The 25,259-nt window shown below is 38.4% G+C and overlaps 4 pseudogenes; all 4 read left to right on the top strand.

The window, feature by feature from the left end:
* Window positions 1–10,978: 10,978 nt before the first annotated feature.
* LOC143596295 (delta(12) fatty acid desaturase DES8.11 pseudogene) lies at window positions 10,979–12,226 on the top strand (annotated as a pseudogene).
* Window positions 12,227–15,240: 3,014 nt separating this feature from the next.
* LOC143596296 (delta(12) fatty acid desaturase DES8.11 pseudogene) lies at window positions 15,241–16,488 on the top strand (annotated as a pseudogene).
* Window positions 16,489–19,502: 3,014 nt separating this feature from the next.
* On the top strand, window positions 19,503–20,717 carry LOC143596297 (delta(12) fatty acid desaturase DES8.11 pseudogene; annotated as a pseudogene).
* Window positions 20,718–23,763: 3,046 nt separating this feature from the next.
* LOC143596299 (delta(12) fatty acid desaturase DES8.11 pseudogene) lies at window positions 23,764–25,011 on the top strand (annotated as a pseudogene).
* Window positions 25,012–25,259: the final 248 nt, after the last annotated feature.

Raw genomic sequence — 25,259 nt, forward strand, 5'->3', positions numbered from 1 at the left:
CAGACACGATTTGAGCTAAAAATTTATTTTCTTTGGCAAATGAAAATCAAAGATATGTTTACGGGGCCTACTTGGACTTGACCAGATTTGCTATTGCCCACGAGGGCGATTTCGGTATTTGTGAAAATTGATGTTGGTTTCACCCATGAAAAGTGAAACGGGCCAAATTTGGCAAAAGAGAACGAGTAATTTAAAAGTTCAATGTGTTTCTTTGCAAAATTTTATGTATAAAAAGGTCGGAGAAGTGGTTCGATTTCTTATTCAGGATTCAGTCAGAATACGGATAGACACCCTAATTAGGAGGGTTTAACAAGGAAAGCGGATTAGATATATATTGGATAATTTGATTCTAACCAAGCTAGATTATACGAAAAATGGGCTAAAACGGTCGAGTTTTTGCAAATGTTTGATCAAGTTCGAGATTCTTTGTTTACAACATTAATTTTGGTAGTTCAAAATTGAAACCGGAATATGGGCGACAAGGTTAAGCAAAGTTCATATCACAACATGAGGCGAGATTGTAAGGACTTAATTATAACATACAATACCATGGCGAAAAGTTGTTATAGCTTCACCAAATGCGAAAAGTTATCTTCATGGACAGACTTTAGTGAAACATTATAACATGCAAAAACATTAAGAATGGGGAAGTGCATGTGAGAACTTTGTGGGTTCTCATGGTCCTCAGCCCTCACTATAAATAAGGGCTTAATGTCCATTTTATGTTTGCCTCACTATAATTAAGGGCTTTAATGTCCATGTTATATTTGTTTTTGTAGTGTGAGATCACAGCCTTAGGGGAGCTCACCTATGGTTAGTGTGGCTTATACGATCTATGTGTGTGTGTATATACCACGTAATCTTTCAATCATGAAACAATTTCTCAATTATCCACACACGTACATATTCTTCTTGTTTGTAGTTGTTTGATCAATTTCACACACACATCCGCCTGAATTATGTATCAAGATCAATTATAGATGATTTAGACTTTATAGTAAGGATGTGAGATAGAATTTGACATTGATAATATTAAAATTAGAGTATCATTAGACTTACCAAGTTACCATTATGTGATATTGACATGTCACGAACAATCAAATGGGTGTAAGTACAATGGGGATTTTGTCTTGTCGTTTTGAGCGCTGCTCGAGGTTGTATTGTTATCGGTCATGGTGTGGTGTTTGAATGAAATGGCTGAGAAGGCGTAATTCAATAGGATCGTGTTTTGCTCTGATACCATCATAAGATTGGTATTAAGTTTAACGATGAAGAAAATGTTCTCTGGTTTTCTTAATTAATTTACACTGATACAAGACTACAAATACATAAGAGGTGGTACATGATTTACTATAGTAATCTAGCTATGAAGTAAAGGAAAGACAATATTATAGTAAAGTTACAACAGGGCCCATATAGTAAAGTTCAACGGGGTTTTGATCAAATACAAATGAAAGTAACGTGCTAATTGTGAGAATCAAATAAAGTAATTATATATATATAAGTAGAGTAATTATATAAGATAATCAAATAAAGTAATTATATATATAAATAGAGTAATTATATAAATCATATAATTACTCTACTTGCATTTATAATTACTCTATTTGATTCTCACAATTAGTATGCTAATTTTATTTATACATTAACTTTCCCCAAGTCAATGATACTTCTAATTATTAATATTTATAAAGAAAAAATGAAAGAACGTTATGCGTAATAATATTATTTAATAACCGGCTTGACAAAACCCAGAACCCTAGTTTTAATAATAAATGTATGACAACCTTTTTGCTACTCTAGCGTGTTTTTATAGGATCCATGATTTTATCGAAAACACAATTGAGGCTTCACATAATTTTGTCTTAAATTGTTCTAACAATTGCATATGTTATCCATAATATTTTATAGTTTTTTAAGAAACTCACTACCCACCATTGGATCATGGCCAATAGCACTCTTTAGTACCTAAAGGGTGACCGCTATTCCAGCACATGTTATTATCTATGTAGTTAACGCGGTAAAATATCGGAAAGCGGTTAGAGGCCGCTATTTAAGATATAGATTATCATGGTGAATAGCGGTGAAAAAGCAATAATGTTAATATCATGCGTCTCTCTCTCTCACACACACATACACACACACATATATATGTTAATAGTAATATAAAAAGAAAAACACACTAATGTATTAATAACTCAGGGCTGCCCCAATATGGTAAATGAGTAAAGCTAGGGCTTTAGGCCTCCAATTATTTTGGACCTCCGTTTAAAAAATTAATTATATTCATAATATATATAATTTGTACTTTGCTTCCATTCACATTTAATTGTGTAATCTGCTGGTAAGATTAATTTGTTAGTAGCATGAATGTTTGGGTTCGAATCTTAGCAGCTTCTTCTTTTCTTCTTCTTCTTGCAATTGTATGAGTGCATATCTTTCTGTTTATGGGTGACATGCCCATTTAGACTCTGAAAAAAGTTCAATTATGAATTATCTTTATGCTCCAACTGTAGATTTTTTAAGGAGCTATCATTTATTTTAGCCATATGATTTGTAATTTGTCTTTTGGACCTAAATACTCTTGACATTCTAATAGAAACTTGAGTTCAAATTCATGTGAAAAAATAAAATAGTTGAAGATTCTTGAACTTGGAAAAATTGCAATTAAAGGTTACACATTTTAATTGTTAGGCATATTCTTATTTGTTTGTTACTTTGTTTTGTAGATCGTCCTTTCACACCCAATCTAAAACTGGATATATATTATATTGTTTCTTGTGGCATTTTTGTATCAAAGGAATCGAAAATAACTGTTGGAGTTTAATATATTATAGTTGAGCATAAATAAATTGGTTTGAGTTATTTTTTTTATAGCTAATGGGTAAGGTAAATTGAATAACTTTAAGCTTAAAACTGAATAATAACAATGCAAAAGACCCCTGTTTTTTTACTTTGCTTTAGGCCTTCAAAATGGTTGGGCCGCCACCGCATTAACTGAAACATGATTCAATTATAAGCAATGGAATATTCCTCCGAGTCCACATCAACCAAGGAATCATTGGTAGATGAAAGAGCGAGAACATGACTTTTCTAGGGCTTGGATAAAAACCATTTATAAACAAATAAAATATTAAATTTGAAGTTTGAGCTATTATGGCATTTTCTTAATTTAGCCCAAATATAACAATCTTGTAAATCGGTGTTATAACCGCTATCTAGGAATAAAAAGTCAGCCAAATAGCGGCCAGCAGTGCCGCTAATAGCGCTTCTATTCTAGACCGCTATTGGCACTGCTATTTTAGCAAAGACCCACTAACCGCTATCCAGTGCTATCCCACCGCTATTAACTACATTGGTTATTATGTGTTTCTTGGAACAATCATTGAAGAAACACTAACCGGACCCCGGGCAGATTACTGGTAACCTGGGGGTTGGATAGCTGTTTCCCACGAGGGGTTAGACCCTTGGAAGATGGTTCTTCTGATAACCTGCAAAACAGACACCGTGAGCTCGTCACTGAGAAGGGGGGGGGGGTTCCTCCTTGTGACCACCCTCCGGCGTGAGAATCAGACTAGATTGCTCTTTAAATATAAAAGTATATTAAGAGATTGCTAGAGCAGATATCAGGTATATTATGATGATATAAGATAATGTAATGTGTCCAGATGATCATACCATTTGGGGTATTTATAGCCGAAGGTAGGTTTCCAAGGAGGTATGGCCGGCTGCAACAGTGTTCCTGTTCATCAACAGTAGCCTACGCACGTGCCCTGCTGGTAGTTGGTGGGTAGGCAGCGGCTGATAGTGACCAGGCCTGCTGTATACTATTCCCTTTCCACCAACTGCCGGCTACGCACGTGGTATGACAGTATTTGGTGAGTAGGCAGCGGCTAATAGTGATACAGTACAGGAGCATGCTGCTCGCCATACTGTATCAGTGAGCTGTCGTATCTCTGATCAGATCTTTCGCCCATACCTCGTCAGGTACAGTAAAAGATCCTTCAGTATACAGACTGGCTTATTTGGGCGGGAGTATTCCCCCTCCCGCCTCTGTGCGGGATTGCTCCCGGCTTTGCTCATTCCTTCAGGTGACACTGTGATCGAGAGCTAAGTGCCTTGTGCGTGTAGCCATGCTGCGCGGGTGGCCTTCCCTAATGGCTTGTATCCGAGGCTGCGGGGACAGGCGGAGTCCTTCACCATTGGGAGGCTTTTCCTGCAGGACCAGCTTGCGTACTGCGCGTAAGGACGTCACGTCTCTGAGCATGGTTGGTCCTGCGGATCCAGTTGGTCTCTGCGCAGACGTCCCTGTTTAAGGTGAGTCTTGCGGGTCCAACTGGGCTCTGCTGGGACCTACCTCTTCAAGTCCCCCCAGTCCAATGTTCTTCTCATGCGTGTTTAATAAAGTGAGGTGAACTTTTGGACTTGAGCAAAGGGTTTTGAAAAGGGTTTTGTAAGGTTTTCCATGGGGATTCTTTCCGCGGAAGTCCTTGTCACTTGCAGAAATGCCCGAGTTTCCTGCTTGGTCTTTGGGTATGATGCGGGTAGGTCTGTAACCTCCTCGCAAGTCAGGAGCATTGAGTCCTAGTTGTATGTATTTTCCATGAGGTTTTGGTAGTTTTGAACATAGTGATCAATTATGTTAAAACCACCAATTCCATTCTGGAGCTTCAAACAACGTAGTTCTCGACGTTCCTGCTATGCGGGGATGTTATTTCCGTTTCCGCAAGCATTGCCCAGAAGATCCTTCCTGGTTTCAATTCCCAGCGGAGCGCTAGGTATGTGAAGGGTTTTGCCTTAACACTGTACCAGCGCTCGTCTTACGGTTACTTTACTTCCAAGGTATTCCTGGCGTCAATTCCCTGCGGGTGCTAGGTATGTGAAGGGTTTTGCCTTAACACTGTACCCATAGCCGTCTTATAGTTACTTGGTTGCCGAGGTACTTGGCTTCAATTCCCTGCGGGTGCTAGGTATGTGAAGGGTTTTGCCTTAACACTGTACCCGCATCCGTCTTTCGGTTACTTGTTCACCAAGGTTTACTTGGCGTCAATTCCCTGCGGGTGCTAGGTATGTGAAGGGTTTTGCCTTTACACTGTACCCGCATCCGTCTTACGGTTACTTATTTGCCAAGGTTCTTGACTTCAATTCCCTGCGGGTGCTAGGTATGTGAAGGGTTTTGCCTTTACACTGTACCCGCATCCGTCTTACGGTTACTTGTTTGCCAAGGGGTAAGGGGTATTTTCCCGCTTACTTTTTAATATTTTCGAATTTTGAATTTTGAAATTCGAAGAGTTGGTGAAAGGATAAGAACAGTCCAAACCTCTGAAACGTCGTGCGACGGTTTCTTCTGACTGTCAGGACGTGCAGGAAGTTATGGTGACGTGACAGAACATGGTCATTCCAGTCGCTTTTTCTGGCGCGTGGGGCACGATTTTTCGGGCGCGTGGCCGCGAAATTACTGGCACGCATCCTGTCAACAGCTGTTGCCAGCTTGCTTTTTGCCACGTGTCATAGTTTCATTGCACCTTCGATTTCTCTCTCCTCCGCATTAAATTCACCGCATTAATTGCGATTACTATATAAAGGGGGAGAGGGTTATTTGTAATCCATACTTTTCACTCTTCTCTTCATCTTTAAGGCGATTTCCGGCGAATACTCCTTTATTCAATCGAGCATTCTCTCGAAATCGTTCTTTTCTTCCTCTGCAAGATGTCTTCTCGTGATGCTGAAGCTATAGCTGACGACAGGGGTACTGCTGGCGAGTGCCAGTGTGCTCTGCCCGGCGATCAGTACCGGTATGTTGTCAGGAAGTTCATGCTCGATCATCTCGAGCCTGAGTTTCCTGAATCCCACCAGACCGTGTACGATGCCCCCAGAGGCAAGATCGGGGTTTATGCTGCATTTTTTGTCTATGGGAATCTTAGATTCCCATTGACAAAATTTGTTTACCGTGTCCTTGAGAGGCACGGTGTTCATTTGACCGAGCTGCACCCCATGGCGATCGCCAAGATTCGCCATTTTGAGTGGGTGTGCCGGATTTTGGGCATCGAGCCCCATGTGGACCGCCTGATGACCTTCTATACCTGGAGGTGCATCCAGGGGTGGTACACCCTGACGACCCGTATTAAGGGTCTGAAGATTTGCGACACCGAGCGCAGTCTTCGCGCGTGGAAGCAGGAATTCTTCTACATTTCTGCCCGCGCCATCCCCCTTGCCATGAAGTTTAAAAATGGCCAAGCGATACCGAGCCTTCACGCCCCCAATTACCAGGAGGCGGAATGGTTTTCGAAGATATCCCGGGTCCAATCTCCGGTTTACCGGTTTGTGGAGTCCGGGATGGTCATGTTAGGGATGAGCCGGGTGTGGAAGGATGCGTCTCAGGTTCCCATCCTTCTCGAATACGGTTTGAACTCTATTCCCTATGGTATGTCTTGTCTTTTCTTTTTGATACGAGTTTGTCTTCTAACTGTTTCTTTTCTTTCAGAGGGAAATGATTTAGAGTCGCTTCTGTACCCGCGGGAGGCCGACGGTCCCGCGCGGATGGGTACTCGTGCTCTGGACGAGGGCGAGTTGCCCATCTTGGAGCAAACGGCGGATCGGTTTGTGGAGGTCTATCCGCTGGGCCACGAGATCCTGAGCCACCGGCGGCCAGGTAAGGCGATATTCTTTCCTCAATCCCTCAATGCTGTACCCGCTGCTGGAATTCCTGACCTGTCTTCTTCTGAGGAATCCTCAGATGCTCCTCCGTTGGTGCGGAAGAAGAGGGTTGCCGGCGGGAAAGGGAAGGAGAAGGCCTCCACAGCTGATCCGGTGGTTCTATCTGACTCCGAGTCAGATAATGAAGAGGTGGCGGGGAACCCCGGTGGTGAGAAGACCACTGCTACGGAGGCTACGACTGTTACCTCCGGAGAACCAGCGACGACGACGGTGACCGGTACCAAGAGGCCGGCTCCATCGGGTTCCTCCCCGCCCGTCCGTACGTTCAGGGTCAAGAAAACCCGTAAGTACAATCATAATGTCTTTGTAAATTTATCACTTCATAAATTTAACACTCTTTGTGCAGGCGTGGATGTTGACGCATTCTGGGGTGAAGCGCAGAGGGGTACCCTTCCGCCCATGACGATAGGCTTGGTCAGCCTACCTGAGGCGTCGACCCAGGTGCCTGCGCCTGCTTCCGCTGGTTCAGTTGCTCCCTCTGAGCAGACTGTTCCAGCCGAGATGACGTCATTGCCGGCCGTGAGTGCGATATTTACGGCATCCTTCACGGAGCCGGCGGTTACTGCTGCTGCTGACGAGGCGGCGACCGCGGCGGCGACCACAACGGCGACCACGGCGGCTGCCACCATGCCCGCGCCACCGGCACCGACGGCCGGACCATCAGGTACGCGCAGGGCTTCCCGCCGATCTTTGCCACCTTCCCGTCTGCCTGACCTGTTGGATGGATTTCCTTTAGGTTCAGGTGATGGGTTTGGCGGCTATCGGCCTGTCATTGACCCTACAGGTGCGTAGGGTTCCTTTCTTTTTCCCTTATGTTTTTTTATTATCTTTTCCTTACTGCTCTTGTTTCTTTTGCAGTGTCGGATTCCAATGAAGTGTATGTTCCACGATGGAACATCCGCCGAGGAACAACCCTTCGCACACCTGTGGAGTGCGTGGATTGGGCTCGCCACGCTGCTCCCCGGGTGCGTTGGGGGAAGCCATGGTTAGCTACCAGGAGGGTAGGCTAACCAATGAGCTTCGGGTTCTCCAGGCCCGGATGCAGCCGCGCGTCGAGCTGCTTTGTCGTGAAAACGACAAGTTGAAAGCAGCTCGCGCCAAGGACGTATCTGAGGCGCGTGCTCTTCGGGAGGAGAACCAACAGCTGGCGGCAGCTGCCGCCGACAAGGAGAAGGCCTTCAAGGCCCTCGAGGTTGAAGTTCAGGCGCGACTCGAGGCCCGCTCCAAGGCTGCCCAAGCTGTGAATGAACAGCTTCGGCTGGCCAGGGAGACTGCGCGAAACGCAACCGAGAGGGCTGCCAAGGCTGAAGCCGTTGCTGAGCCTTTGCGTGTGGAGAATGAGGAGCTCAAGGCCAAATTAGAGGCTCTCCAACGCGCTCATGATGCCTTGGCAATGGAAGATGCCAAGAAACTCCAGAAATCCTGGACCAGAGGGGGGTGCTTGACCACACCGAGCGGAAGCTTAAGGGCGTCGAAGAGGCTGCCGCAAAGGAAGTTTTACTTGCCAACCTTAACAAGAGCGAAGCCGAACGCGCCCATAACGAAGCTCAAGCTGCCCTCCAATGGCTTTTCGAGAAGCGTTGCCTCAGGTATGTTTAGCTTTATCTTCACGCTTTTCTTTTGTAAGAAAAGGTTTTAATACTTGTATTTTTTCTTTGTAGGTTGTGCGTCGGGTCTTTTCAGAGACCTCTTACGATTATGCTATGAGCGCAGCCCTCAACGCTTCTCATGAGGATGGGGAAAAGGCCGGCTTCCTGCTTGGTCTAGGGTTTGTTGAGAAAGGCGTCCCGCCTTCCAACTTCCCTTTGTTCGATGTGGATACCGAAGCCATTTATGACCAAGCATTGAACCAATACGCCGCCTTCCCGCATCCAGTGGTGGAAAAGGTGGACGAAGTAGCTGCTGCTGATGATGGATCATATGAAATACGTATGGTAAGTCATTACCTGAATTTTTTTGATTGTACTTATTTAAATAAATTTATTTATTCCAACCTGTGTGCTACACGGGTAACTAACCTAGTGAATGAATATATATAAGTCCTAGATAATGGATCTCACAACTTATTCAGACCAATTCGTGTTGTTAGTTAGCGGAAATCACTAACAACACTTGGAACTCGTATCTTAGTTTGCAAACACACAAAGAGAGAAAAAAATCAAGTTTTGTAAGAAATTATTAGGAGAAATGGGTGAAAGTGACCCTTTTATAGGGTCCTTATTTTTTCTAGTTTTTCATTTCATGGCCCAAGTGGGCTTACCCAATGACCTTTTACCGTACAAAATAAACGTATTGAGTACGTAATAAACCGACTATAAGCAAACTGAAAGACATACACAATCCTAATAATAATATAGAATATTAGCCCTACACTTATATATGTGTCTTCATCAATTAGACCATACATAGTGGTAAAGTTTTGAAGGTGAAAACGAACCCAAAACGTATCGGGCACACCGCCCCTAGATGCGTTTTGGCTCTCGTTGGATATACAGCGGTGGGGTGGGGTGACTTGGACAATCAGGTTTTTTCTTTCATATTTATATTTTTATTAATATAAAAAATATAATAATTATGTAACAACTGAAAGGTTTTATGAGGCATTTTACCACTACGTCATTTTTTTTAAACTAGCCTTCTTAAATTTTGTAACATTTAGTTTGTAAAAGCCCATTATCCCCATTGATTTAATTATTGAATGGTACTAACAATTTCCAGTTAAAAGTTTTGTTTAAAATTACAATTTCCAATTTCTTTTATTAATAGTTTAAATACATGCTGGCAAAGTATTTAGTCGAGAATTCAATATTTAATTCTTATCTAGTTTTGTTTCTCAACGTGTAAATTTAATTCTTATTTGATTGACTAGTTTAAAATTTTGACTATTCTTAGCTATAATGAAAGGCACTCTGTTAACTAGGTGGTCCCATCAAGGATCCAATTGCATAACAGCTTTGTGTAGATTGTGTCTAGGGCGCAAACGGGTCGAGTCCAGCCCGGACTCGACTAGGCTCGAGCTCGGCTCGTTTAAATTACACAGAGCTTGAGCTCGAGCTCGGCTAGTTTAGAGCTCTATTTTCAAAGCTCGAGTTTGGCTCGTGAGTAGATTCTCAAGCTCGAGTTCAACCCAGGCTCGACTCGTTTACTATTTATCAATCATTTTTTTATATAATTATGATTATTTTTATATATTTTGTTTCTATTAATAATTTAATGTATAAAAAACGTATATTATTTAGTTATTTTTATTTATTTTTTCATAGCATTATATATATTAATTAATAATTATTAAATATATGTTTTAAAAAATTATATAAATGACAAGTACGTTTAGGCTCGCGTGCCGGATCGAGCTCGATACGTGAAGCTTAGGCTCGGGCTCGATTATTAAACGAGTTTACTTTTAGGCTCGAGCTTGGGCTCAATTAAGCTCGGCTCGATCGAACTTTTTAACGAGCCGATCTCGAATAGCTCACGAGCAGCTCGGCTCTTTTGCACCCTTAATTGCGTCCTAAAATAGATTGGCTAGACAAAGTTACCGGTAAACATGTACTTAAATGTCCATGAATTGAAAAAGTGAAAGTGTTTAAATTAATTATAATAAATTGTTTTATGTTATTTTATCATTATTTTCTGTTTACGTGACCTAGCTCATTTATCATCCGGCCATTCATTTGCCTTCCTAGTGAAAATTTCTGAACTCGTCACCGCTATATGTATTTGTTCGACCCACTAAGAATAATTGTGCATCCAACCCGTTACAAACGTGTGTTCAAGTTCGTAGGTTTAATTCATGCATAATGGAGTGCCAAACCCAACATATATGATATTGTAGACTAAAGTATTAAAACACATTAATGTAAGATAAACACAACTAAAAATAATGTTTCTACTAACACATTTAATAAATAATTAATATGTAATTTTAACATCCATTATAATTTTATTATTTTCATTTGTATGAGTATCTATGTATATATATTGATCAAACAATTTGTCCTATTTAATTTGACTCAACCGAAAAGAATCAAAAGTCCAAGTGATTTCTACAAAAAGACAGAAACCAAGTAGTTGCTTGGAACAATTAAAAATATGCTTGATAAGTTAGGGAAAGACTAAGAAATTTCACAGCCTCCAAACGTGAGTGATATTAAGTGTATTCGTTGGAACAAGATATTCATTTGAGCCGTCGGCTTTGACTACTTATCACTATAAATATCAGACATGTCGAACACTAGTCACCAGGCAAAGAGAACAGAAACACACATTCTCATCAAGGCCATTCTTCCTTGAGGTTTATGTTGTATTACTAAATATATATCTGCAGAAATATGGGAGCAGGTGGCCGGATGTCGGATTCATCTGATCTGGTGAAAGATGTGCTACAACGCGTCCCGATTGACCCACCATTCTCGTTGAGTGATCTCAAAAAAGCAATTCCAGCCCATTGCTTCGAGCGATCAGCCATCCGCTCATCATACTATGCTGTTCATGATCTTATTATTACCTACGCCTTTTACTTCCTAGCAAACACTTACATTCCCCTTCTTCCCGCTCCTTTAGCTTACTTAGCATGGCCCGTTTACTGGTTTTGCCAAGCTAGCATCCTGACGGGCTTGTGGGTTATTGGTCATGAATGCGGTCACCACGCGTTTAGCGAACACCAGTGGGTTGATGACACTGTTGGATTCATCCTCCATTCTGCTCTCTTTACCCCTTATTTCTCGTGGAAGTACAGCCATCGGAGCCACCATGCCAACACAAACTCACTTGATAATGATGAAGTTTACATCCCTAAACGTAAGTCCAAAGTCATGATTTATTCGAAAGTTCTTAACAACCCACCCGGTCGAGTGTTCACTTTGGTATTCAGGTTGACCCTAGGGTTTCCTTTGTACCTCCTAACTAACGTTTCTGGGAAGAAATACCCAAGATTTGCTAACCACTTTGATCCATTAAGCCCCATTTTCACCGAGCGTGAAAGAATTCAGGTTCTGCTATCGGATCTTGGTATTCTTGCAGTTCTTTATGCTGTTCAGCAGCTTGTAGCAGCGAAAGGGTTCACTTGGGTTATGTGCATGTATCTAGTTCCTGTACTGGGCGTGCATGCTTTTTTCGTTTTGATCACTTATTTGCACCACACCCATCTGTCCTTGCCACATTATGACTCCACCGAGTGGAACTGGATCAAAGGAGCATTATCCACAATCGATAGAGATTTTGGACTTCTAAACAGGGTGTTCCATGACGTTACACACACTCATGTATTGCATCATCTCATCTCATATATTCCACACTATCACGCAAAGGAAGCAAGGGACGCAATCAAACCGGTTTTGGGTGACTACTATAAGATCGACAGGACTCCAATCTTTAAAGCAATGTGGAGAGAGGCTAAGGAATGCATGTACATTGAGCCTGATGAAGATAGCAAGCACAGTGGTGTATACTGGTATCATAAGTTGTGATCACAAGGCACATGGCAATTTAATTTAATTTTATTCTTATGTTGCTATCCTTTATCTTGAATTAGTAAGTTATCTGGAATGAAGTTTCCCAGTTGTACTTATCACTTCCATTTTGAAAATTTGATGGATAAATGTTCAATATTCTATGTATAATAAAGTTCAGTTTTCCTCATTGGTTTCGATTTGTGTCTTTAATACTCAAATAATAAGATATCAACGACATGTTCAACTTTAATATGTTTTTATCATTGTTAATATGTCCGTTTATAATATCTTGATCGAGTTATAAGGTCCATTTACTAACTCAAGACGTGAGTAATTACAACCAAAAATTTAAGCATCAGCATTGATCACATTTTGATTAGGCTCTGTTTGATGATCATAATATTATCATGCATGTCTGTAATAAAGTTTCGATTAATAATAAATAAGTTTTTTTAAGTTTTACGAATGGTCAAGTTTAACCCGGTTACCGGATCATTTATTTATTCGGTTAATGGGTAAATTTAACCCGTTTAAGTTTTAGTATTTACTCAAATTTAGTCAATAAACATGATCAATTTTCATTTTTTAACGGTCAAATTTAACCCATAAACGGCATCACAAGTTGTGATCACAAGGCAGTTTTATTCTTATGTCCCTCTCCTTTTTTTTTGGTCTCGAATTAGTAATTGTCGTGAAGTGAATTTTTTTGATTGTACTTGATTTAATCATATGAAATACGTATGGTAAGTCATTACCTGAATTTTTTTGATTGTACTTATTTAAATAAATTTATTTATTCCAACCTGTGTGCTACACGGGTAACTAACCTAGTGAATGAATATATATAAGTCCTAGATAATGGATCTCACAACTTATTCAGACCAATTCGTGTTGTTAGTTAGCGGAAATCACTAACAACACTTGGAACTCGTATCTTAGTTTGCAAACACACAAAGAGAGAAAAAAATCAAGTTTTGTAAGAAATTATTAAGAGAAATGGGTGAAAGTGACCCTTTTATAGGGTCCTTATTTCTTCTAGTTTTTCATTTCATGGCCCAAGTGGGCTTACCCAATGACCTTTTACCGTACAAAATAAACGTATTGAGTACGTAATAAACCGACTATAAGCAAACTGAAAGACATACAAAATCCTAATAATAATATAGAATATTAGCCCTACACTTATATATGTGTCTTCATCAATTAGACCATACATAGTGGTAAAGTTTTGAAGGTGAAAACGAACCCAAAACGTATCGGGCACACCGCCCCTAGATGCGTTTTGGCTCTCGTTGGATATACAGCGGTGGGGTGGGGTGACTTGGACAATCAGGTTTTTTCTTTCATATTTATATTTTTATTAATATAAAAAATATAATAATTATGTAACAACTGAAAGGTTTTATGAGGCATTTTACCACTACGTCATTTTTTTTAAACTAGCCTTCTTAAATTTTGTAACATTTAGTTTGTAAAAGCCCATTATCCCCATTGATTTAATTATTGAATGGTACTAACAATTTCCAGTTAAAAGTTTTGTTTAAAATTACAATTTCCAATTTCTTTTATTAATAGTTTAAATACATGCTGGCAAAGTATTTAGTCGAGAATTCAATATTTAATTCTTATCTAGTTTTGTTTCTCAACGTGTAAATTTAATTCTTATTTGATTGACTAGTTTAAAATTTTGACTATTCTTAGCTATAATGAAAGGCACTCTGTTAACTAGGTGGTCCCATCAAGGATCCAATTGCATAACAGCTTTGTGTAGATTGTGTCTAGGGCGCAAACGGGTCGAGTCCAGCCCGGACTCGACTAGGCTCGAGCTCGGCTCGTTTAAATTACACAGAGCTTGAGCTCGAGCTCGGCTAGTTTAGAGCTCTATTTTCAAAGCTCGAGTTTGGCTCGTGAGTAGATTCTCAAGCTCGAGTTCAACCCAGGCTCGACTCGTTTACTATTTATCAATCATTTTTTTATATAATTATGATTATTTTTATATATTTTGTTTCTATTAATAATTTAATGTATAAAAAACGTATATTATTTAGTTATTTTTATTTATTTTTTCATAGCATTATATATATTAATTAATAATTATTAAATATATGTTTTAAAAAATTATATAAATGACAAGTACGTTTAGGCTCGCGTGCCGGATCGAGCTCGATACGTGAAGCTTAGGCTCGGGCTCGATTATTAAACGAGTTTACTTTTAGGCTCGAGCTTGGGCTCAATTAAGCTCGGCTCGATCGAACTTTTTAACGAGCCGATCTCGAATAGCTCACGAGCAGCTCGGCTCTTTTGCACCCTTAATTGCGTCCTAAAATAGATTGGCTAGACAAAGTTACCGGTAAACATGTACTTAAATGTCCATGAATTGAAAAAGTGAAAGTGTTTAAATTAATTATAATAAATTGTTTTATGTTATTTTATCATTATTTTCTGTTTACGTGACCTAGCTCATTTATCATCCGGCCATTCATTTGCCTTCCTAGTGAAAATTTCTGAACTCGTCACCGCTATATGTATTTGTTCGACCCACTAAGAATAATTGTGCATCCAACCCGTTACAAACGTGTGTTCAAGTTCGTAGGTTTAATTCATGCATAATGGAGTGCCAAACCCAACATATATGATATTGTAGACTAAAGTATTAAAACACATTAATGTAAGATAAACACAACTAAAAATAATGTTTCTACTAACACATTTAATAAATAATTAATATGTAATTTTAACATCCATTATAATTTTATTATTTTCATTTGTATGAGTATCTATGTATATATATTGATCAAACAATTTGTCCTATTTAATTTGACTCAACCGAAAAGAATCAAAAGTCCAAGTGATTTCTACAAAAAGACAGAAACCAAGTAGTTGCTTGGAACAATTAAAAATATGCTTGATAAGTTAGGGAAAGACTAAGAAATTTCACAGCCTCCAAACGTGAGTGATATTAAGTGTATTCGTTGGAACAAGATATTCATTTGAGCCGTCGGCTTTGACTACTTATCACTATAAATATCAGACATGTCGAACACTAGTCACCAGGCAAAGAGAACAGAAACACACATTCTCATCAAGGCCATTCTTCCTTGAGGTTTATGTTGTATTACTAAATATATATCTGCAGAAATATGGGAGCAGGTGGCCGGATGTCGGATTCATCTGATCTGGTGAAAGATGTGCTACAACGCGTCCCGATTGACCCACCATTCTCGTTGAGTGATCTCAAAAAAGCAATTCCAGCCCATTGCTTCGAGCGATCAGCCATCCGCTCATCATACTATGCTGTTCATGATCTTATTATTACCTACGCCTTTTACTTCCTAGCAAACACTTACATTCCCCTTCTTCCCGCTCCTTTAGCTTACTTAGCATGGCCCGTTTACTGGTTTTGCCAAGCTAGCATCCTGACGGGCTTGTGGGTTATTGGTCATGAATGCGGTCACCACGCGTTTAGCGAACACCAGTGGGTTGATGACACTGTTGGATTCATCCTCCATTCTGCTCTCTTTACCCCTTATTTCTCGTGGAAGTACAGCCATCGGAGCCACCATGCCAACACAAACTCACTTGATAATGATGAAGTTTACATCCCTAAACGTAAGTCCAAAGTCATGATTTATTCGAAAGTTCTTAACAACCCACCCGGTCGAGTGTTCACTTTGGTATTCAGGTTGACCCTAGGGTTTCCTTTGTACCTCCTAACTAACGTTTCTGGGAAGAAATACCCAAGATTTGCTAACCACTTTGATCCATTAAGCCCCATTTTCACCGAGCGTGAAAGAATTCAGGTTCTGCTATCGGATCTTGGTATTCTTGCAGTTCTTTATGCTGTTCAGCAGCTTGTAGCAGCGAAAGGGTTCACTTGGGTTATGTGCATGTATCTAGTTCCTGTACTGGGCGTGCATGCTTTTTTCGTTTTGATCACTTATTTGCACCACACCCATCTGTCCTTGCCACATTATGACTCCACCGAGTGGAACTGGATCAAAGGAGCATTATCCACAATCGATAGAGATTTTGGACTTCTAAACAGGGTGTTCCATGACGTTACACACACTCATGTATTGCATCATCTCATCTCATATATTCCACACTATCACGCAAAGGAAGCAAGGGACGCAATCAAACCGGTTTTGGGTGACTACTATAAGATCGACAGGACTCCAATCTTTAAAGCAATGTGGAGAGAGGCTAAGGAATGCATGTACATTGAGCCTGATGAAGATAGCAAGCACAGTGGTGTATACTGGTATCATAAGTTGTGATCACAAGGCACATGGCAATTTAATTTAATTTTATTCTTATGTTGCTATCCTTTATCTTGAATTAGTAAGTTATCTGGAATGAAGTTTCCCAGTTGTACTTATCACTTCCATTTTGAAAATTTGATGGATAAATGTTCAATATTCTATGTATAATAAAGTTCAGTTTTCCTCATTGGTTTCGATTTGTGTCTTTAATACTCAAATAATAAGATATCAACGACATGTTCAACTTTAATATGTTTTTATCATTGTTAATATGTCCGTTTATAATATCTTGATCGAGTTATAAGGTCCATTTACTAACTCAAGACGTGAGTAATTACAACCAAAAATTTAAGCATCAGCATTGATCACATTTTGATTAGGCTCTGTTTGATGATCATAATATTATCATGCATGTCTGTAATAAAGTTTCGATTAATAATAAATAAGTTTTTTTAAGTTTTACGAATGGTCAAGTTTAACCCGGTTACCGGATTATTTATTTATTCGGTTAATGGGTAAATTTAACCCGTTTAAGTTTTAGTATTTACTCAAATTTAGTCAATAAACATGATCAATTTTCATTTTTTAACGGTCAAATTTAACCCATAAACGGCATCACAAGTTGTGATCACAAGGCAGTTTTATTCTTATGTCCCTCTCCTTTTTTTTTGGTCTCGAATTAGTAATTGTCGTGAAGTGAATTTTTTTGATTGTACTTGATTTAATCATATGAAATACGTATGGTAAGTCATTACCTGAATTTTTTTGATTGTACTTATTTAAATAAATTTATTTATTCCAACCTGTGTGCTACACGGGTAACTAACCTAGTGAATGAATATATATAAGTCCTAGATAATGGATCTCACAACTTATTCAGACCAATTCGTGTTGTTAGTTAGCGGAAATCACTAACAACACTTGGAACTCGTATCTTAGTTTGCAAACACACAAAGAGAGAAAAAAATCAAGTTTTGTAAGAAATTATTAAGAGAAATGGGTGAAAGTGACCCTTTTATAGGGTCCTTATTTCTTCTAGTTTTTCATTTCATGGCCCAAGTGGGCTTACCCAATGACCTTTTACCGTACAAAATAAACGTATTGAGTACGTAATAAACCGACTATAAGCAAACTGAAAGACATACAAAATCCTAATAATAATATAGAATATTAGCCCTACACTTATATATGTGTCTTCATCAATTAGACCATACATAGTGGTAAAGTTTTGAAGGTGAAAACGAACCCAAAACGTATCGGGCACACCGCCCCTAGATGCGTTTTGGCTCTCGTTGGATATACAGCGGTGGGGTGGGGTGACTTGGACAATCAGGTTTTTTCTTTCATATTTATATTTTTATTAATATAAAAAATATAATAATTATGTAACAACTGAAAGGTTTTATGAGGCATTTTACCACTACGTCATTTTTTTTAAACTAGCCTTCTTAAATTTTGTAACATTTAGTTTGTAAAAGCCCATTATCCCCATTGATTTAATTATTGAATGGTACTAACAATTTCCAGTTAAAAGTTTTGTTTAAAATTACAATTTCCAATTTCTTTTATTAATAGTTTAAATACATGCTGGCAAAGTATTTAGTCGAGAATTCAATATTTAATTCTTATCTAGTTTTGTTTCTCCACGTGTAAATTTAATTCTTATTTGATTGACTAGTTTAAAATTTTGACTATTCTTAGCTATAATGAAAGGCACTCTGTTAACTAGGTGGTCCCATCAAGGATCCAATTGCATAACAGCTTTGTGTAGATTGTGTCTAGGGCGCAAACGGGTCGAGTCCAGCCCGGACTCGACTAGGCTCGAGCTCGGCTCGTTTAAATTACACAGAGCTTGAGCTCGAGCTCGGCTAGTTTAGAGCTCTATTTTCAAAGCTCGAGTTTGGCTCGTGAGTAGATTCTCAAGCTCGAGTTCAACCCAGGCTCGACTCGTTTAATATTTATCAATCATTTTTTTATATAATTATGATTATTTTTATATATTTTGTTTCTATTAATAATTTAATGTATAAAAAACGTATATTATTTAGTTATTTTTATTTATTTTTTCATAGCATTATATATATTAATTAATAATTATTAAATATATGTTTTAAAAAATTATATAAATGACAAGTACGTTTAGGCTCGCGTGCCGGATCGAGCTCGATACGTGAAGCTTAGGCTCGGGCTCGATTATTAAACGAGTTTACTTTTAGGCTCGAGCTTGGGCTCAATTAAGCTCGGCTCGATCGAACTTTTTAACGAGCCGATCTCGAATAGCTCACGAGCAGCTCGGCCCTTTTGCACCCTTAATTGCGTCCTAAAATAGATTGGCTAGACAAAGTTACCGGTAAACATGTACTTAAATGTCCATGAATTGAAAAAGTGAAAGTGTTTAAATTAATTATAATAAATTGTTTTATGTTATTTTATCATTATTTTCTGTTTACGTGACCTAGCTCATTTAGCATCCGGCCATTCATTTGCCTTCCTAGTGAAAATTTCTGAACTCGTCACCGCTATATGTATTTGTTCGACCCACTAAGAATAATTGTGCATCCAACCCGTTACAAACGTGTGTTCAAGTTCGTAGGTTTAATTCATGCATAATGGAGTGCCAAACCCAACATATATGATATTGTAGACTAAAGTATTAAAACACATTAATGTAAGATAAACACAACTAAAAATAATGTTTCTACTAACACATTTAATAAATAATTAATATGTAATTTTAACATCCATTATAATTTTATTATTTTCATTTGTATGAGTATCTATGTATATATATTGATCAAACAATTTGTCCTATTTAATTTGACTCAACCGAAAAGAATCAAAAGTCCAAGTGATTTCTACAAAAAGACAGAAACCAAGTAGTTGCTTGGAACAATTAAAAATATGCTTGATAAGTTAGGGAAAGACTAAGAAATTTCACAGCCTCCAAACGTGAGTGATATTAAGTGTATTCGTTGGAACAAGATATTCATTTGAGCCGTCGGCTTTGACTACTTATCACTATAAATATCAGACATGTCGAACACTAGTCACCAGGCAAAGAGAACAGAAACACACATTCTCATCAAGGCCATTCTTCCTTGAGGTTTATGTTGTATTACTAAATATATATCTGCAGAAATATGGGAGCAGGTGGCCGGATGTCGGATTCATCTGATCTGGTGAAAGATGTGCTACAACGCGTCCCGATTGACCCACCATTCTCGTTGAGTGATCTCAAAAAAGCAATTCCAGCCCATTGCTTCGAGCGATCAGCCATCCGCTCATCATACTATGCTGTTCATGATCTTATTATTACCTACGCCTTTTACTTCCTAGCAAACACTTACATTCCCCTTCTTCCCGCTCCTTTAGCTTACTTAGCATGGCCCGTTTACTGGTTTTGCCAAGCTAGCATCCTGACGGGCTTGTGGGTTATTGGTCATGAATGCGGTCACCACGCGTTTAGCGAACACCAGTGGGTTGATGACACTGTTGGATTCATCCTCCATTCTGCTCTCTTTACCCCTTATTTCTCGTGGAAGTACAGCCATCGGAGCCACCATGCCAACACAAACTCACTTGATAATGATGAAGTTTACATCCCTAAACGTAAGTCCAAAGTCATGATTTATTCGAAAGTTCTTAACAACCCACCCGGTCGAGTGTTCACTTTGGTATTCAGGTTGACCCTAGGGTTTCCTTTGTACCTCCTAACTAACGTTTCTGGGAAGAAATACCCAAGATTTGCTAACCACTTTGATCCATTAAGCCCCATTTTCACCGAGCGTGAAAGAATTCAGGTTCTGCTATCGGATCTTGGTATTCTTGCAGTTCTTTATGCTGTTCAGCAGCTTGTAGCAGCGAAAGGGTTCACTTGGGTTATGTGCATGTATCTAGTTCCTGTACTGGGCGTGCATGCTTTTTTCGTTTTGATCACTTATTTGCACCACACCCATCTGTCCTTGCCACATTATGACTCCACCGAGTGGAACTGGATCAAAGGAGCATTATCCACAATCGATAGAGATTTTGGACTTCTAAACAGGGTGTTCCATGACGTTACACACACTCATGTATTGCATCATCTCATCTCATATATTCCACACTATCACGCAAAGGAAGCAAGGGACGCAATCAAACCGGTTTTGGGTGACTACTATAAGATCGACAGGACTCCAATCTTTAAAGCAATGTGGAGAGAGGCTAAGGAATGCATGTACATTGAGCCTGATGAAGATAGCAAGCACAGTGGTGTATACTGGTATCATAAGTTGTGATCACAAGGCACATGGCAATTTAATTTTATTTTATTCTTATGTTGCTATCCTTTATCTTGAATTAGTAAGTTATCTGGAATGAAGTTTCCCAGTTGTACTTATCACTTCCATTTTGAAAATTTGATGGATAAAAGTTCAATATTCTATGTATAATAAAGTTCAGTTTTCCTCATTGGTTTCGATTTGTGTCTTTAATACTCAAATAATAAGATATCAACGACATGTTCAACTTTAATATGTTTTTATCATTGTTAATATGTCCGTTTATAATATCTTAATCGAGTTATAAGGTCCATTTACTAACTCAAGACGTGAGTAATTACAACCAAAAATTTAAGCATCAGCATTGATCACATTTTGATTAGGCTCTGTTTGATGATCATAATATTATCATGCATGTCTGTAATAAAGTTTCGATTAATAATAAATAAGTTTTTTTAAGTTTTACGAATGGTCAAGTTTAACCCGGTTACCGGATCATTTATTTATTCGGTTAATGGGTAAATTTAACCCGTTTAAGTTTTAGTATTTACTCAAATTTAGTCAATAAACATGATCAATTTTCATTTTTTAACGGTCAAATTTAACCCATAAACGGCATCACAAGTTGTGATCACAAGGCAGTTTTATTCTTATGTCCCTCTCCTTTTTTTTTGGTCTCGAATTAGTAATTGTCGTGAAGTGAATTTTTTTGATTGTACTTGATTTAATCATATGAAATACGTATGGTAAGTCATTACCTGAATTTTTTTGATTGTACTTATTTAAATAAATTTATTTATTCCAACCTGTGTGCTACACGGGTAACTAACCTAGTGAATGAATATATATAAGTCCTAGATAATGGATCTCACAACTTATTCAGACCAATTCGTGTTGTTAGTTAGCGGAAATCACTAACAACACTTGGAACTCGTATCTTAGTTTGCAAACACACAAAGAGAGAAAAAAATCAAGTTTTGTAAGAAATTATTAGGAGAAATGGGTGAAAGTGACCCTTTTATAGGGTCCTTATTTCTTCTAGTTTTTCATTTCATGGCCCAAGTGGGCTTACCCAATGACCTTTTACCGTACAAAATAAACGTATTGAGTACGTAATAAACCGACTATAACAAACTGAAAGACATACACAATCTTAATAATAATATAGAATATTAGCCCTACACTTATATATGTGTCTTCATCAATTAGACCATACATAGTGGTAAAGTTTTGAAGGTGAAAACGAACCCAAAACGTATCGGGCACACCGCCCCTAGATGCGTTTTGGCTCTCGTTGGATATACAGCGGTGGGGTGGGGTGACTTGGACAATCAGGTTTTTTCTTTCATATTTATATTTTTATTAATATAAAAAATATAATAATTATGTAACAACTGAAAGGTTTTATGAGGCATTTTACCACTACGTCATTTTTTTTAAACTAGCCTTCTTAAATTTTGTAACATTTAGTTTGTAAAAGCCCATTATCCCCATTGATTTAATTATTGAATGGTACTAACAATTTCCAGTTAAAAGTTTTGTTTAAAATTACAATTTCCAATTTCTTTTATTAATAGTTTAAATACATGCTGGCAAAGTATTTAGTCGAGAATTCAATATTTAATTCTTATCTAGTTTTGTTTCTCCACGTGTAAATTTAATTCTTATTTGATTGACTAGTTTAAAATTTTGACTATTCTTAGCTATAATGAAAGGCACTCTGTTAACTAGGTGGTCCCATCAAGGATCCAATTGCATAACAGCTTTGTGTAGATTGTGTCTAGGGCGCAAACGGGTCGAGTCCAGCCCGGACTCGACTAGGCTCGAGCTCGGCTTGTTTAAATTACACAGAGCTTGAGCTCGAGCTCGGCTAGTTTAGAGCTCTATTTTCAAAGCTCGAGTTTGGCTCGTGAGTAGATTCTCAAGCTCGAGTTCAACCCAGGCTCGACTCGTTTAATATTTATCAATCATTTTTTTATATAATTATGATTATTTTTATATATTTTGTTTCTATTAATAATTTAATGTATAAAAAACGTATATTATTTAGTTATTTTTATTTATTTTTTCATAGCATTATATATATTAATTAATAATTATTAAATATATGTTTTAAAAAATTATATAAATGACAAGTACGTTTAGGCTCGTGTGCCGGATCGAGCTCGATACGTGAAGCTTAGGCTCGGGCTCGATTATTAAACGAGTTTACTTTTAGGCTCGAGCTTGGGCTCAATTAAGCTCGGCTCGATCGAACTTTTTAACGAGCCGATCTCGAATAGCTCACGAGCAGCTCGGCCCTTTTGCACCCTTAATTGCGTCCTAAAATAGATTGGCTAGACAAAGTTAACGGTAAACATGTACTTAAATGTCCATGAATTGAAAAAGTGAAAGTGTTTAAATTAATTATAATAAATTGTTTTATGTTATTTTATCATTATTTTCTGTTTACGTGACCTAGCTCATTTATCATCCGGCCATTCATTTGCCTTCCTAGTGAAAATTTCTGAACTCGTCACCGCTATATGTATTTGTTCGACCCACTAAGAATAATTGTGCATCCAACCCGTTACAAACGTGTGTTCAAGTTCGTAGGTTTAATTCATGCATAATGGAGTGCCAAACCCAACATATATGATATTGTAGACTAAAGTATTAAAACACATTAATGTAAGATAAACACAACTAAAAATAATGTTTCTACTAACACATTTAATAAATAATTAATATGTAATTTTAACATCCATTATAATTTTATTATTTTCATTTGTATGAGTATCTATGTATATATATTGATCAAACAATTTGTCCTATTTAATTTGACTCAACCGAAAAGAATCAAAAGTCCAAGTGATTTCTACAAAAAGACAGAAACCAAGTAGTTGCTTGGAACAATTAAAAATATGCTTGATAAGTTAGGGAAAGACTAAGAAATTTCACAGCCTCCAAACGTGAGTGATATTAAGTGTATTCGTTGGAACAAGATATTCATTTGAGCCGTCGGCTTTGACTACTTATCACTATAAATATCAGACATGTCGAACACTAGTCACCAGGCAAAGAGAACAGAAACACACATTCTCATCAAGGCCATTCTTCCTTGAGGTTTATGTTGTATTACTAAATATATATCTGCAGAAATATGGGAGCAGGTGGCCGGATGTCGGATTCATCTGATCTGGTGAAAGATGTGCTACAACGCGTCCCGATTGACCCACCATTCTCGTTGAGTGATCTCAAAAAAGCAATTCCAGCCCATTGCTTCGAGCGATCAGCCATCCGCTCATCATACTATGCTGTTCATGATCTTATTATTACCTACGCCTTTTACTTCCTAGCAAACACTTACATTCCCCTTCTTCCCGCTCCTTTAGCTTACTTAGCATGGCCCGTTTACTGGTTTTGCCAAGCTAGCATCCTGACGGGCTTGTGGGTTATTGGTCATGAATGCGGTCACCACGCGTTTAGCGAACACCAGTGGGTTGATGACACTGTTGGATTCATCCTCCATTCTGCTCTCTTTACCCCTTATTTCTCGTGGAAGTACAGCCATCGGAGCCACCATGCCAACACAAACTCACTTGATAATGATGAAGTTTACATCCCTAAACGTAAGTCCAAAGTCATGATTTATTCGAAAGTTCTTAACAACCCACCCGGTCGAGTGTTCACTTTGGTATTCAGGTTGACCCTAGGGTTTCCTTTGTACCTCCTAACTAACGTTTCTGGGAAGAAATACCCAAGATTTGCTAACCACTTTGATCCATTAAGCCCCATTTTCACCGAGCGTGAAAGAATTCAGGTTCTGCTATCGGATCTTGGTATTCTTGCAGTTCTTTATGCTGTTCAGCAGCTTGTAGCAGCGAAAGGGTTCACTTGGGTTATGTGCATGTATCTAGTTCCTGTACTGGGCGTGCATGCTTTTTTCGTTTTGATCACTTATTTGCACCACACCCATCTGTCCTTGCCACATTATGACTCCACCGAGTGGAACTGGATCAAAGGAGCATTATCCACAATCGATAGAGATTTTGGACTTCTAAACAGGGTGTTCCATGACGTTACACACACTCATGTATTGCATCATCTCATCTCATATATTCCACACTATCACGCAAAGGAAGCAAGGGACGCAATCAAACCGGTTTTGGGTGACTACTATAAGATCGACAGGACTCCAATCTTTAAAGCAATGTGGAGAGAGGCTAAGGAATGCATGTACATTGAGCCTGATGAAGATAGCAAGCACAGTGGTGTATACTGGTATCATAAGTTGTGATCACAAGGCACATGGCAATTTAATTTAATTTTATTCTTATGTTGCTATCCTTTATCTTGAATTAGTAAGTTATCTGGAATGAAGTTTCCCAGTTGTACTTATCACTTCCATTTTGAAAATTTGATGGATAAATGTTCAATATTCTATGTATAATAAAGTTCAGTTTTCCTCATTGGTTTCGATTTGTGTCTTTAATACTCAAATAATAAGATATCAACGACATGTTCAACTTTAATATGTTTTTATCATTGTTAATATGTCCGTTTATAATATCTTGATCGAGTTATAA

The sequence above is a fragment of the Bidens hawaiensis genome, unplaced genomic scaffold, assembly GCF_021521415.1.
Source record: "Bidens hawaiensis isolate Kalapana, Puna unplaced genomic scaffold, B.hawaiensis_p1.1 tig00046214_1, whole genome shotgun sequence".
Classification (NCBI taxonomy): Eukaryota; Viridiplantae; Streptophyta; class Magnoliopsida; order Asterales; family Asteraceae; genus Bidens; species Bidens hawaiensis.